The sequence below is a fragment of the Diabrotica undecimpunctata genome, chromosome 7 (genome assembly GCF_040954645.1).
Source record: "Diabrotica undecimpunctata isolate CICGRU chromosome 7, icDiaUnde3, whole genome shotgun sequence".
NCBI lineage: Eukaryota > Metazoa > Arthropoda > Insecta > Coleoptera > Chrysomelidae > Diabrotica > Diabrotica undecimpunctata.
This window is the reverse complement of record NC_092809.1, coordinates 135,729,350-135,745,524: the sequence shown is the minus strand read 5'-3', so window position 1 is coordinate 135,745,524 and position 16,175 is coordinate 135,729,350. Positions and strand designations below refer to the sequence as shown.

The 16,175-nt window shown below is 29.7% G+C and overlaps 1 protein-coding gene across 1 annotated transcript in view; it reads left to right on the top strand.

The window, feature by feature from the left end:
• The window catches only part of Shab (potassium voltage-gated channel shaker cognate b), a 408,461-nt gene that overhangs the window by 56,318 nt on the left and 335,968 nt on the right, over nucleotides 1-16,175 (top strand). The gene's annotated exons all lie outside the window — the stretch shown is intronic.

The window sequence follows — 16,175 nt, the reverse complement described above, 5'->3', positions numbered from 1 at the left end:
CGTAGAAATTTTTTTAATAAAAAAATCGCTAATACAAATTCTCCATTTTTGACGAAGAAAAAGTATCGTAGAATGCCCTGAAAATTTAACTAAATATTTCATATTTTGTTCCGCAATAGACCTTTTATTACATGACATTTAAAAAAAAAATTGGTTAAAATCGGTTAACAACTTCAAATTTTATAGAGGTGTTTCCAATCTAAATGGGTCACACTGTATGACCTTATGTACTTGTTGCATACATGACTACGAAATAACTATTTTTGATTCACTATTTCATTCAATTTATTTATTTTAACCACTTCTTTTATTACTTTCTTTAAGAGCGTCAGATATCAAATATTACTCTATACTTAATACCCCATTGTTACGCTTTAATCCTGAATTGAATCTTCATGGAAAAGTGCCAAAACACTTAAAGATGCGTTTTCTTTTCCTTCTGTCAGGATTATCGCGTTATTCTTTTTGTTATATGGTTAGCAGGGCTTTTACCAGCTTTGTATGTCGTCGCATTAAGCTTGACATGTTAATCTCGTTTCTTGGAAAGTTTTCTGTATACACTGATCCGGAATTTTAGAAAATATGTCACTTAAAAAGCTTAAATTTTTATACATACTTATTATGCTAATTTGAAATATTATAGTACAGTAATAATCAAACAAAATAATGAATAAAAAATTAAAAATAACCTCCTAAGTTGGCTCAACAACCGTTTTGCTTCAAAAGTTTTGGTTTACGGTATTGCGCAGTTTAATATAATTTTTAATATTTCAAAAATTATCGTATACTTAGTGATAATAATATTAATAGATGACCATTGTGACAGAAAATGGCATATAAAAATATTTGAAAAATATTGTTATAGCAAATTCATAAAAATAGACCTATAATGTGAAATAAAAATCATCGAAACACAGTTAACGGTTCAGAAGAAAAATAGAACATATGGTACATTAAACGTGGTATCTACGTCTATATAAATAAAGTATATATATATATATATATATATATATATATATATATACTCTTAAATATAAATTAAACCTTATTAAAGCTTTAAGCTGCAGGCTGAATAGGCTAACACACCCGTTTAATCAAAGGGAATCCCTTCAACTCCTCAGGAACATATTGATTGAGAATTCCTACCCATCTTCCCGCATTAGCAAATACCTTTAGTTACAAAGTTATGGTTCCTCATTAAATGACATACCCAATGGTGACCAACTTAGAGTAATATCAAATAATACCATTATTAACACTGTTCTGCCTACTACTGCACTTGGGACTCCAACTACCCATTACTCCTCTTTACCCTATTTCCCTCAAGTTACTGAAAAGCTAATTAAACTGTACAAACATAATAATGTGCCTCTTAAAATTGCGGTTAAGAATGCCAAGACGATCAGAAATTTATTTTCTAAAACTAAAACACCCTTGTCCCTTTTGGAACAAGTCAATGTCATCTATCACATACCTTGTGCTGAATGTGACTCGTGTTACATCGGTCAGACAGGGAGATCACTGAGATCACTGTGTGTCTTACGGCACACCGCAGTGATATCAACTTATTTAAGCATACTTGTGCTCTTGCTCAGCATGCTATTATCACAAATCATAAAGTGGACTTTAATGAAGTTAAGATTCTTGGCAACCAACGCAATCTCGTGAAAAGGCAGTTTTTGGAAATATGTTCGATACTTAAACACCCTAAAGCTCTGAATAAGAGAACGGACATTGGTAACTTGAGCCAAATTTATCATGCATTAATATTGCAGAATTAGGCTTAATGGGTTTTTTTCACTATAAAATTGACCCCTACGGTGTGTTTATACATATATATATATATATATATATATATATATATATATATATATATATATTATATATATATATATATATATATATATTCACTCTTTATATAAATTCAAATAACATTTTCTTACTTAACTTAAATAAAGATTGCGATTCAACTCATTTTTTATTGATTCATTTAACAATGTTATAAAATATATAAAATAATTTTTGATGAAACAGTTTCATAAAATTTAAATTAAATTAATTTGATTCATATAATTCTTATTAATTTCTCAGTTCCAAAAGATTATGAACCTTGGACTGTTGGAAGTTGAATTAAATCGGTACCTGTGGCTGACTAACCAGCTAGAACTTAGTGACTTATATTATGATATGGAAGGATCTACCTCACTTGTTTGTTCTTTTTTCCTCGAGCCATTCCCTGAAAGTAATATGGTGTTTCTAAGCATCTGTTTCTTTCATTTAATGGTTCGTACAGACAAGGTTTTCACCTACTTTATCATATCTTTAAACTTACCGCTTTATTGCATTAGCGGTTGGTAACTCGCCTTGTTGTTTGTCATGATTTGACTTCAAGGACACTGTCTCTTCACGTGATAGTTCAGTGGCTTCAAAATGGGCTCCCATTGGCCGAGTGTCTCCGGAAAGCGTGGATGCATTTCGTGGTAACTTCATTACACCTTTTATAAGATTACTATAGTAAACTTTTATAATCACTTCAATAATGTTACCTAAAGTTAAAATTAAATTAAATGAATATTACACTGTTGGAAGTGTAATCTTATGATCTTGTTAGTTCTCGGTATAAATACTTATTTTTTACATAAGTTTTTTTAAAATATTTTTTTAAATTACATGTATAATAACCACATGGTCTTTTGCTGTTCTAAGTTTGAGTTTAATTGTAAACTGTATGTAGTTTCAATTAATTGTTTATACAACTTAACTATTAATGTCTAATATCTTAAGCTTCTTTACAGATTATACCATTGACTGCTACATGTCTTTTTGAGGTAACACGTTTGTATTGACCTCTCTATGGATGTTTGGTTTTTCGTATTATTCTTTTTATATGAACTGATGATTCTTTCTGATTACAGAGCGAAACGTCTTCAAATAAATAGATGAAGTAGCCACCTTCTTTGTCTTTTTCTCCACCTTTTGACCGAAAAATCCCCCACTCTTCGAGTGATCCTTAATTGGATTAACGGTCATACTCCTTTTCCCGATATATTTAAATATATATACATATATATATATATATATATATATATATATATATATATATACATAAATATATATATGTATATATTTATACATATATATATATATATATATATATATATATATATATATATAAGAATAAGAAAAAAGAAGTACTTGTGACTCGTTTGGAACAAATATATAACTGTTTTGGATGGGTTGGAGTCAATAAAAGGGCTATTGGTTAACTATTTTTTTATTCTATTATATATATATATATATATATATATATATATATATATATATATATATATATATATATATATATATATATATATATATAATATATATATGTATCATAAATGGATTTTAATTCAGTACATAAAAAGGCCAGTCGAAAGCATCAATGGTCCTCTACGATCCATCGTCACAAAGCTCTTCATTCAAATTTTTTCCAATTAAAACCACTCGACATAAAAAGAATCATTCGGTTTCGAACTCCTTCCAATAATTGCACAAGAGCCGAAAGAGGGAAATGGGAAAACGGCAAAAAGAAAATATGGAACGGTCAGGGTCGAACGGCGGGCAGCATCACCATCAACCAGCCCTCGTGTTGTATTTTTAATGTAAAATGTGTTTGTAGATATGTTCCAGTTTTATTGGTGAATAGGTCAGAGGGTGTAATTATCCAGGGGTGAAAAGTAATGGCTATACAGCGAGTTACAATTAGCAGGTAAACAAAAAAATTACGGACGCCTGGTATGTAATATTGTTAATTTGATTGTGGAACAAATTAAATTGGAACACGGTGTATTTAAAGCATGTTTATGATGGCAAAACTTTGTAGAATAGTATGTGTTCTTCCCATTTTTTTTATTCTCTTATGTCTATCCAAATATTGGATTTGAGTTACTGTCTCTTTTTATCCATGATTTGTTGTAGTATATATATATATATATATATATATATATATATATATATATATATATATATATATATATATATATATATATATATATATTAATATATATTAGAAGTGATTATTTAAGACAATTTAATTTTGACATTCAAAATTTCAAATACTTCAATGTCAGTTTTTATTTGCGAAATCTTTTAAATTCTGTAAGTGTTTTAAAATTTATTTGTACGCCATTTTTTGTAATGTTCAAATTGTTTTTAGTTTACTCCTGAGGAAGCTTTTAAATAAATAGCGAAATATTGAGTAATTTAAAAAAAAGAAAGATTTTTATTATAGACCACTATACCCGATAATTTGAACGTATTATATATATATATATATATATATATATATATATATATATATATATATATATATATATATATATATATTATGATTTTGAAATCTATTAGAAAATTAAATAAAATTTCTAATTTTAATTAATTTCAATATAATTAACAAATAAAATTTATTTAGTGAGTTTTTAAATTCATATATCTGGATCATTTTAAATACAGACGCCAAATTATTAATTAATTAGACTTAATTATATCTCAGGGTTTTTGTTTGAGTTCAGATATTCCTTTATATTTAACTGGTGTTCAATAGGAAATAGGATTAGGATAGGATAGGATAGAAATTCATCCAACATTTAAAGTCTCCTTCCACACTCTCTCTTTTTAACCAATCATCTTTTTGCGTTTCAAAAACAAATCAAATTTTCCAATATATCAAAAAATCACTCAACGTTCTCATTTTTTGTTTTTGATAAAAAGAATAACACAGCACCTCGATAATTACGTAGACAACGTTAAATTGCTTATATTATTTTTATTTAAACCATGAAGAAGACAGGTAAAAGGTTTTCCTATGAATTTTGTTAACGAAACAAATTTGTTTCTTTTATATATTTTAAATTAATATTAAACTAATATTTCAAAATAAGTTTCTAATTTAAATCATTCACCATATAAAGTTTGTATCATTTCTAACACCCACACACACAAAGAAACCATAATGTAATTACAAGGCTTTCTCTATTCTTATCTCCACGTACAAATAACAATTTTTTTCATAAATTTAGCTTCTTCTTCCTTTTTTCTGTCTATAAAATTCTTCTACTTTTTCAAATCATAATATATATTTAAAAAGATCGAGACTTTTTGAAATATCATCGAAAAATCCCGAAATGTCTAGTAATGTCTAGAACTTTAGAAAATGTTTATAATCACAGAAAGTTGACAGTTTAAAAAACAGAAGTAATTAAGTTTTTAAAGTTGATAGTTGTCATTAAGTTTAAGTTGTCAACAAATATTGTAATATTGTTGCTGTTCGAAATAAAGTGATTTTAAAGAAGAGTAACATTGGTGGCAGCGGTGGGATAGAGAGACTCGAACAGTATAACTTCGATGTGGTACATCGAAAAGGGCGTCTCCATAACAATGTCTATATTTTCTAGCCTATTCTGTTTGGGACAACTATGCCAGTACTGTAAAGTACTTGAAGAAAAGGAGGTCGTAACCGAAGAAGTACGTCTCTAGGTAACTAAAGTTAAACAGGAAGAAGATAATAATCAGAGTGTCCGGGAAAACCTAAAAACTAATTAAAAGAAAGATAATGACTTAAAAGTCATACGAGAATGTCTTAAAAATGGAGTAAGACCTATTTGGCAGGAAATAACCAAATCCAGTGGAACTATAGAGGCGTGCTGGGGATAACAGAAGTCCTTCCTATCTTTCCAGTAATCCAATGGAAGTGGGAAAGTCCCGAGGGAGTACGTACAGTTCAACAAGTGGTACTTCCAAAATCGTACATTGAAATTCTGTCGCAAGAATTTCATATCAGCCTTTCTGGAGGAAATTGAGTCAAAAGAGCACTGGTTAGAGTTCGAGACAGATTTTACTGGATCAATTGTCGCCGAAGTTTAGAAGATTAATGTCTTCTTTTTATTGTGCTGTCTTCTAATGAAAGTTGGAAATCACTTCTTTAAACGATTCGCTATCTTTCGCAATGTGGAATATCCATTCAACACTAAGGTTAGTCCAATTTCTGATATTTTTCAGCCAAGATTTCTTCTTACTTTCTAAGCCTTTTCTTCTCTCTACTCTTCCTGGTATGATGGTGTGTAGACGAGAGTATTTATAGATTCAGAGTATGTGGCCCAGATACCATGTTTTTCTTATTTTAATTCTGTTTATAAGCTTTTAGCCATGTCCAATTCTTCTTAACACTTCTTCGTTTAAGATTTTTGAAGTCCAATGAAATTTAAGAATACGCCCATATAGCCACGTTTCGAATGCCACCAACTTTTTTATGGATTAGGATTTCAGTTTTTACAGTTTAGTAAAGTAAAGTAATTTTTTCGAGGTTTCCCATATTTCCCGGCCAGTGAAAACTATATAGATATTCATATTTTGATGAGCTACCCCAGATTAAAAAACGAGGCTTCTAACTGCAATGGAAGCGGAGGTAATGTAAATTTTTCCAACGTGTTTCAATTTGAAGTTCCGATCTCGAAAAAAAAAAAAAAAAAAACGGAGCTGAAACAGTTATTCCTTCCACTTTCCTATGTCGATCTTTCGAAAGTACCTTCGTTTCAAAGGGCTGTAAGTTTAGAAAGGTTGGATGAATTTTATAGCTATAAGTTTTAATATAAAGTTTAGATTTTCATTCAAAATTTGTGTGCAAATTTTACTTCTTAATGTTTATTATAAAAAAATGGAGATATGATTTTTTAAAAAATAGTCCCTAACTTCGTTCCTATTGGTCATAAAAGGTTTTTTTTTTATTGTAAGTTTTTTATCAGCTATCCAATGGTTGTACGTACAAGTCTGTAGCTTGAAAAATATAGAAGATATTACAATTGTTTATAAGTAAAAAACATACCCCTTTTTCAAACGTTTATTTTGTAAATAATTTCGATGAAAACGCAATATGCATTTAAGTTCTGAGATAGTTTAAGTCTCAAAGAATCCTATGAAATTTGCTAAATGTGTCTAGCGTCATTAATAAAGCAAGTTCAATAGTTTAAATATTTAGCCTCAGGGATAAACAAATTTCGCACAAATTTAAAATACGGTAATTCCTCGATGTTTAAATGTATTAATAATAGTTTATTTTGTTAATAAATAAATTAATAAAATTTATAAATATCTCCGTAAATTATTTATCAATTTGAATTAAAAAAAAAAGATATTTATATTGTTTATGTAAAATATAAGGGAAAAAACTTATAGACAAAAAATGAAAATTGTGACCATAAATTATCGTTAAAAAAAAAACGCAAAGTAAAAATACGAGTACTTTTTCATCTATTCGTCATCTAGTAACCCCCACCTATGTCTTAAAAGCTTCAGATATCTGCGAAAAATTTTTCGACCTTTTTTTTAACCAGACTGGGCTATTGAGTCTTGGTTTATATCCGTTAGCAGTTCTTTAAAATGTTGTTTCCATTTTTAAACTATTTAAATTGGAATCAGACATTGGGATCTATGTCAAAGTGCAATTTTCATTCATTATTAAACAGTAATCATATTCTAAAACAAACTAAGGTGGACTTATTTTTTGCAGTTAAGATAAGTACCTAAATTGAATATTTACCATTAAAAATTAAAAGGTTATTCATTGGTGACGACTAATAACAACATTCTAAAAAATTATTTTCTTACAAAAAAAAAGATTATGATCATGTTAAGCTCCTTGAATAAAGTAATAATCTAAATCTAAATGTCAGAAGTTCCTAGCAACATTAAAGTGAGTTAAAGGGCAATCGCTTTTCTTCCGGTGGCGCCCAAGAAACGGTTGGCTATATACATATATTATATCGTTCACACTTTAATATTGTCATTATTTACATTCTAAACGTTTTTCCTGAAATGCTTGTATAAATATTTAGTTACGAAAACAGTAGGAAGTTGATTCGATAAGAATAACTAATGTTAATATTTTGCGAATAAATAAATCAGTAACAAAAAACCAAAAAGTAGAAAACACAATCTATTTTTATTACAAACAATTTATAAGGTAGTGATTTAATAAAAAAAAAATTATATTTTTACGATAGATGTTTTTTAATGAACGCACATGTGTTAAGGAAATATCTTTAATACTGAACTACTATTACCATCATTATGTAGTTAGTGAACAGCTTCAGATAAATTTAGTGCCATGGTGAATCAGAAAATAATTTATCAATCAATTTTAGGTTAGTTCAGTCTTCTAGATAGCAATAAAAATATCTTAATCTAATTGAGCATGTCACATCACGAAAAATACCGAAAAAAATCAATACATCTTATAGCAATTGGCATTCGACAGTCTGGATTTACTAGTAAGAACAATAACTACGACAATAAACTTAAAGATTAAGACGCAAAAGCAAGTATAACATGATATAACAGAATATAGTCTTTTGTTATTCTCTTTGCCTTTATGCCTATGCCCCTATCGGTTTCTCTAATTACATTTTTTTTTGCAAGTTACTATCTTGGGTCATATCAATATTAATCCCCTTTACCGACATGTCTTGGCTAAGTGTCTCTCCAGATTTACTTTGGTCTTTCTCTTCTACTCCTTCCAGGAACTTAAAAATTAGCAATTCTTACTATTAAATGATTGACATATCGACGTTGAACACGTCCAAACCAAATTTGTTACATTTAGATATATGGTTAAAAAAGTGTAAGAATTAGACCATTAAAATTTTTTAGTTTATCATGACGTTATCATATTAAAAAACCGAGATATTTCCTTCTAGGAAAAACTTGAAAACCTACATAATATACCAAAGACGAATGTATAATTATTTTTTTATCATTAACGTAAGTATTTTGCCAATTCCTAATTTATTCTTTTTCTGGAACTTAAAGATAAAAATAATAATTTGATAAAGCGTTGGAAAATTATATATAAATACATTCATAAATGTAATGGGAAGGAAGAATAGATTATATTCTTCGTTATTAATTTCTCTTAACGAACAAACTGAGTCATTAGTGTCTAAAAAAATGACAAATGACCAAGTTTTCCTCCCGAAGGTAGATTAACAAAACTCGAAGTCATTTGTTTGTTTTTTGAGAGAAGTGGGATGCGAAACGGTATTAGATATATTTTTTTTCTGAAAAAGTTTTTTATATTATGTTGTTTTGTTTTTGGAAGGTTTTGAAAATAATGTTTTAATAAATTATAATATTCTAATTGGTTACTAATGAGTTTTTAAATAAACAATATCGTTAATCAAACAAGCAAAATTTGAATTTAAATTGTTAACAATATTTTTCTTGAAATTCGATTACTTAGACACAGCATCAAAAAGATTGGGCCTCTGTATAAAATCAAATTTAAAACCTTTATCAAAATAATTATTTTACAAAAATAATTTCATATGAAATACCGGTTTTTATTATAAAATAAAAACGCTAAAAAAATTTCTCTTTATTTTGCTACAGCAATGCTACAGCATTTATTAAAAATTCTTTGATCTAAACAGGAATATGTCCTATCCCATACTCCTCTTCAGCTTTGCATTGTAGAATATAGTACGATAAAATCTCTTCTCTTTATAAATCAAGGTCCTCGTATTATAGTAGCTTTTGTCGATGATGTGGTTATGGTGGAATATACAACTATTAGTGTTAAGGAAGACTTCATTAAAAAACTGGAAATGCCGCAAAAAAATTGGCCCCCGATTTGGTGGTGGGGTTGTTAAAGGATGTTGGAGGCAGTATGGGTTGCCGATGTTCATACTGTAATATATAAAACTCCCAGTAATGTACACTATTGCCGACAAAAGATTCGGAGGTTCTAGAAATAGAACTCTGTACTGGGTGCATGGCTTACAATGTGTGTGCATTAGGTAGCAGACGAGAGAGGACAAAAGACGAATTTTCAATGCCTTAAAACTACACGCTAATAACTACACCATAATAAACCCCGAGGTTGTACAGTGGGTTAACACCCCCACAATCAAAAGTTTACAAGCAATAGCAAGCTTTTGTTAAAAGATGTGAATTTTTGCACATTTCATCTAGCGCAAATGACAGAAAACGATATTATTAGGTCGTTTTCGTTGATGGTCATCAAAGTGGATGGCACCTTTATAGGCTAACGTGTTTGATTTTGCATTCATCTCAAGTATCTGACGAAAGCATGAGAACCTGAAATGACGTCATAACACTTTGTTGATTATTAATTCAAACACGAGAGCTTGGCAAATTTTTCTCTGCCATAAAGGGCGCAGGAAAATTCGCCAAGGGCTGGCTATAACCATTGCAAATTCGCTTTTATTTTCTACTTTTCTTAAAACGTGTAGTTAATCCGGTTCAGTCGTTAATGTTTTTTAGCTAAAATATTTGTGGTTTAACAAGACCTTCGATTGTATCCTTCATTATCAGCTGCAATAACTTGTACTTATCATTTCTATGTATGTGCCCCAAATATGCTGTCTTTCTCTCGATAAAAATGTCTCTTTCCATTCTGTGCAACACTATTTCGTTCGTAATATGATATACCCATGGTATTTTTAAAAGTCTCCTAAAAAGTCGCGTCTCAAAACCTTCCAGCTTTCTTATTACAATCCAACGTTAACAGTCCAAGCTTCGGCGCCATAAACAAAAGTATAAATAGTGGATATAAAATTTTACTATGTGATATTGGATTTGCAGATTAAGTCTTTGGTTATTCGAAAAATTTCTCATTACCGAAGTGCTCTTGAGTGCTCTATTCTAGATCGAATTTCTGATTTCGAATTTAGATCTTCAGTAATCCAGATTCCTAAGTATTTCATTTGTTTAACTTGTTCAATATCTTTTTTGGATATTTGTTACGACCATTTTCTCTCTGGATATTTGTTATGACCTTACCTTTCGTACTGATAACCATTGTTTTATTTTCTTCATATTTAGTATTAAACCAAAAAACTGTTTCAGAGTATCTCAAATTGTGTTTAGTAGCGTCTGAAGGTTTCTCTTAGTTTCAGCGATAATGATTATATAGTCAGCATATCGAATATTATTTAGTTCCATTATTTATCTTGATCTCTTCTTTTCATTTTCAAGTGCTTGTGTAAATAACTCTTTGCAGTATAAATTAAATAGTAATGGTGAGAGTACACAGCCTTGTCTTTTTAGTTAAAGTTTAACACAGTTAAAGTTGATTTTATGTAATCGAATAAATTATCTTACTATAAAGTCGTCCCAGGAACGCAACTTAAAAATGTTGGCAATATCATTTTTAAGTCATCTACTTTAAAATATATAATGTCTGTATTGTCAATATAAACGAGAAAGATAAAATTAAATTATTAGAAGAATTTTTCACCCAACAACAAAAACATAATTTGTTTAATTTATTAATTTTTATATTTTGAGAATGATTTCCGAAGTGAAAATAGAAACGTCAAATAAACTTAATTTTAAAGCAAAATTGTGGCTTATTCCCCACAAAAATAGAAAATTTCATGAGAATGTTTTGTTTAACTTTGTTGAAAGCTTTTTTACAGTCTTTAAAAGCGACGTAAATACCTTTTTGTTGGCCTTGACATATTTGAGCAAGAGTTCACACTCTTCTAGCATCTACACTTCACACTTTCTGAATATTCTTGTTGTATCACCTCTAAAAATGATTTCAATAATTGTGACACTAAACTGATTAATTAAATTAAACCTAAAAAAAGCGTTTGACAAGGTAAAACTCAAAGATGTAATCCATTTTCTGTATAATAGAGAAGTTCCCTTAAATATTATAAAAACTATCGATACATTTACCAAAACAACAAAATGGAAGTCAGAATAGATGGACAATTTACAGAACCTTTAGAAATAGGCAGAGGAATAACACGAGAGGAGTCATTGAGCCCCATGCTCTTCAATTTGATCACGGATGAAATCATCAAAACCGTTACCAAAGGAAGAAGATACAGAATGGGAAACAAAGAAATCAACATACTCTGTTACGCAGACGACGTAATATTGATAGACCAAGATGAAGATAGTCTGCAAAGACTGGTCCACAGATTTAACATAAGAGCAAAAGAATTTAATATGACAATCTCATCCAAGAAAACTAAAACAATAGTAGTCAGCAAAGAATCAACCAGACGTAAAATAGAAATTGATGGCATCAGTGTTTAACAAGTAATGGAAATAAAATACCTGGGAATTACACTATCTAGCTATAGACAAAGAAGTGAGAGATCAAGTACAAAAAGAAAATAGACTGACAAAATGCCCTAATAAGACTATATGGTGAAACAGACACATTAGCACTGAGATGAAGTCAAGAATTAATAAAGCAAGTGTAAGACCAATAATGACATACGCCTCAGAAACAAAACCCGACACAGCCACAACGCAAAGGCTACTGGAAACGGCGGAGATGAGAGTACTGAGAAGAATTACACGAAATATGCTGAGATCGAAAGAGAAGTGAAGACATTAGAAGAAAATGTAACGTACAGTGCATAAATGAAGGGACACAAAATAGAAAAAAGAATGGAATAACCATATAAGCGGAATTTAGGAGACCCGTGTCGTCAAAATAGCAAGAGATAAGTCACCAATCGGCAAAAGAAGTATCGGACGACCGCGCAAAAGATGGAGTGACAACCTTTCATAGAGGTATTAATCCGCCAATGACAAGCAGAATTGCTTATAAAGAGGAAGAAGAAGAAACTGATTAATCTATAATTATAACTTTGAGGTTCTTGATTTTTGGTAGTAGAACAAAGATCAATAGTAGCCATTTTGTACGTATCTCGTCCGATTTGTACGCGTTGTTAAAGAGCACAGATATTGCGCTTGTGTTGTCCTTAAGTATAAGTTTAATTGCCTCGATGTAAACTTTATTTGACCCACTGGCTTTGCCAGATTTCAATATGTTTATAGCAAACTGGAATTCAGATTTTATTAATATTGGCCTTCCTGACTACCTATTTGAATTGGTTCCGTCATTGTGTCCATGAAAAATTTTCAATATATTCAGTCCATACTTGTTTTATTTCATCTGGTTTGTTAATAGGTTTATTGTTTTTGTCAATTATTCGGTTAGGTGTTTTTCTTCGTGATTTCCAGATAATTCTTTAACTTTTAATGTAAGTTGTAATATCCTGTTTTTTTTTTGTAATTAGTTCATCTCAATGCGTGTTTCCATCTCCACTTGACCTCTTTTATTTTTCTTATTAATTTAGGTTTTTCCGTGTACATATATATATATATATATATATATATATATATATATATATATATATATATATATATATATATATATATATATATATATATATATATATATATCCGTAACAATAGTAAATAGTAAATTTCTTTGGCTAGGCTTGGCAACACCGCAACATTTTTTTACAATTATATTGATAAAATATGTATAACCTGTGTGGAGAATTCTTTGAATATGTTATGTTTCCCATTTCCCAAAACTATTCAATTGATTCAAGCATCCCAATTAATTTCATTGTTTGAATTGTTTAACAAATACTGTGAACTATAATAATTCGTACGTATTGGGTATATATTAAATTTATAATATGTGTTTAAATGAGGTATATAATTATGCAGTAGTATAAATCATATTGTCGTTTTATTTCTATGTGATATCTGCTTTCCTATTTATGTCTCTTTATATGTTTCTATTCTATCTATCTTTTTAAAAAGTACTGACTACCTTAGTCTTTTATGCCACATTAAGTAGTTTATAACAACTAAATAGTAAACAAACTGTTGTGCGACTTGATGTTCTTGTAATATCTTAATAAGCTCTTTAGCAAAATATTTACATACCTCTAATAGATCTAAGAAGGGTAGACCAAACATATGTTAAAGGTATTGTCCAATATTATTGTTCTTTGAACACTCGGCAGCCAGTCCAAAGCTTTTAACTTTTCTTCACCATGATTGTCCTATATAAAATTGATTCAGAAAATAAATAACCAGCCTTTATTTTTCTTTTTCTTGCTTTCAGAAATATATTATCTTGTTGTCTATTATCATCTTTTTTTAACCTGTCTCTTGTCTTTCTAGGAACTACACTCAGTATTAAGGTCGTACTGGGTGTGCCAAAAGAAGCGATATGGTCGAATATTTCGAAGAATTTACATTGGATCAAAAGACTGAAAAAAAGTGTTCAATATTTTACAAAAATCTATCGAATGACACCATACATGACTCTTTTAGTACTTTTTTTTCTACCTGAAATGCATTTTCATTAGAGCAGGTATTTGAGGCTCTATTATATAATTTAATAATTTTTTTTTGATGTTTACGTTGTGATTTGGATGGTAATTTAAATATCTGTTGGTTTGAGTTTGTTTTCTATAAATGGAGAATAAATCATATTCATATCTTCTCCATAAATCTTATAACTATAATAACAACTTTAATATTGTTGATTCTTTTCACTTTAGTGAATTTATTAATAACTTTGAACTTCCACAAGATTACATTTTAGTGATTTTTGATGTGGTATCTCTTTTCACTAATTAGTTGTGCCCTCTGGTTTTGAAAATGTTAATCTAGTCGTGATCTGACATCCTAGCAATGTGTCCAGCCCCTCTAAGTCTCTGCACTTTAACGAATTTCACAACATCTGAATCGGTTTATAACTGATATAGTTCAAAGTTGCATCTTCGGCGCCATAGCCAATTTTCATTTACGGCCCCAAAAATCTTTTTCTCAAAAATACCAAAAAGTCTTTCGTCATTTTGAGATAAGGTCCACGTTTCAGACCGATACATCAAAACCGGTCTTATTAAGGTCTTGTATACAGTTTGTAAAAGCCAAATGAAATAAATTCATTATTTAGGTTACTGTACATATTTATAAAAAATCCCGAAACAAGTCAAATTTAAATTATAACTTGACATTCTTTAACGTGAAAATGCAACCCCTACCTTCAACCTCCTTAGAATGACAGGTACAACCCCCAATTTTTAAAATAGGAAGTATAGGCTTGTGATATATCGTTTGAAAGGTCTTTTCATTCTCCATTCAAAAATGTTGTCGGTTTCAAGTTTATTAAGATCAATTAAGATAAAATAAATTAAAATCATGTGGTTACCGAAATTCGCTAAAATATACTCAAAACTTATTTCCCGTTTAGGTCTTGATAATGAGAAAGTGAACAATACGATATGGTTTCAGCAGGATGGAGCACCACCACATTACCAACTTAATGTCCGGCAGTACCTCGATACAATATTTCCCAATCGGTAGATAGGGAGGCGAGGATCGATTGAATGGCCAGCGCGATCACCTGATCTTACATTATTAGATTTCTTTTTATGGGGATATGTGAAGAGCCATGTGTACAAAACTAAACCTTCTGATTTAAATGACTTAAAAGAACGAATAACGCTTGCGATTAGGTCGATCACTCCTGTTATGTTAAATAATGTTAGAAGACAGTTTTATTTGAGATTATGATGTTGCCAAGACGTTCGCGGTGAACATTTTGAACATCTACTTCATTAACATTCATAGTTCTTTTTCGTGTTCTACATTTTATTACGTTTTGCATTACATTTTAGTTTTTGATTGTATTTTAGCGAATTTCGGTAACCACATGATTTTAATTTATTTTATCTTAATTAATCTTAATAAACTTGAAAGCGACAACATTTTTGAATGGAGAATGAAAAGACCTTTCAAACGATATATCACAAGCCTATACTTCCTATTTTAAAAATTGGGGGTTGTACCTGTCATTCTAAGGGGGTTGAAGGTAGGGATTGCATTTTCACGTTAAAGAATGTCAAGTTATAATTTAAATTTGACGTGTTTCGGGATTTTTTATAAATATGTACAGTAACCTAAATAATGAATTTATTCCATTTGGCTTTTACACACTGTATATTGAGCTTTACTGCCCGATTTATATTTTTATTTTTTAAATGTATCTGAAAACCGTGAACAGTTCTGTTTGCTATTGCTATGCGTCCATTTATTTCGTCGCTTTTCGTGTTTGTTGCGTTTATTAGCGATCTAAGATATGTGAATTCTTTGACCAGCTCAAAGCGTCCAACGGACATATTATTCTCTTTAGTCAGTCTTCTGGTACCAATTAATTCTGCCATATAAGTATTTAAACATTTTGCAAAAGTGCTTTTTTAAACATTTCCGAACAGATTTTATCGATTCTTGGGGCTTTATTGTCTTTGAGTTTTAGGATCGTATTTGACACTTCTTCTCTTCTT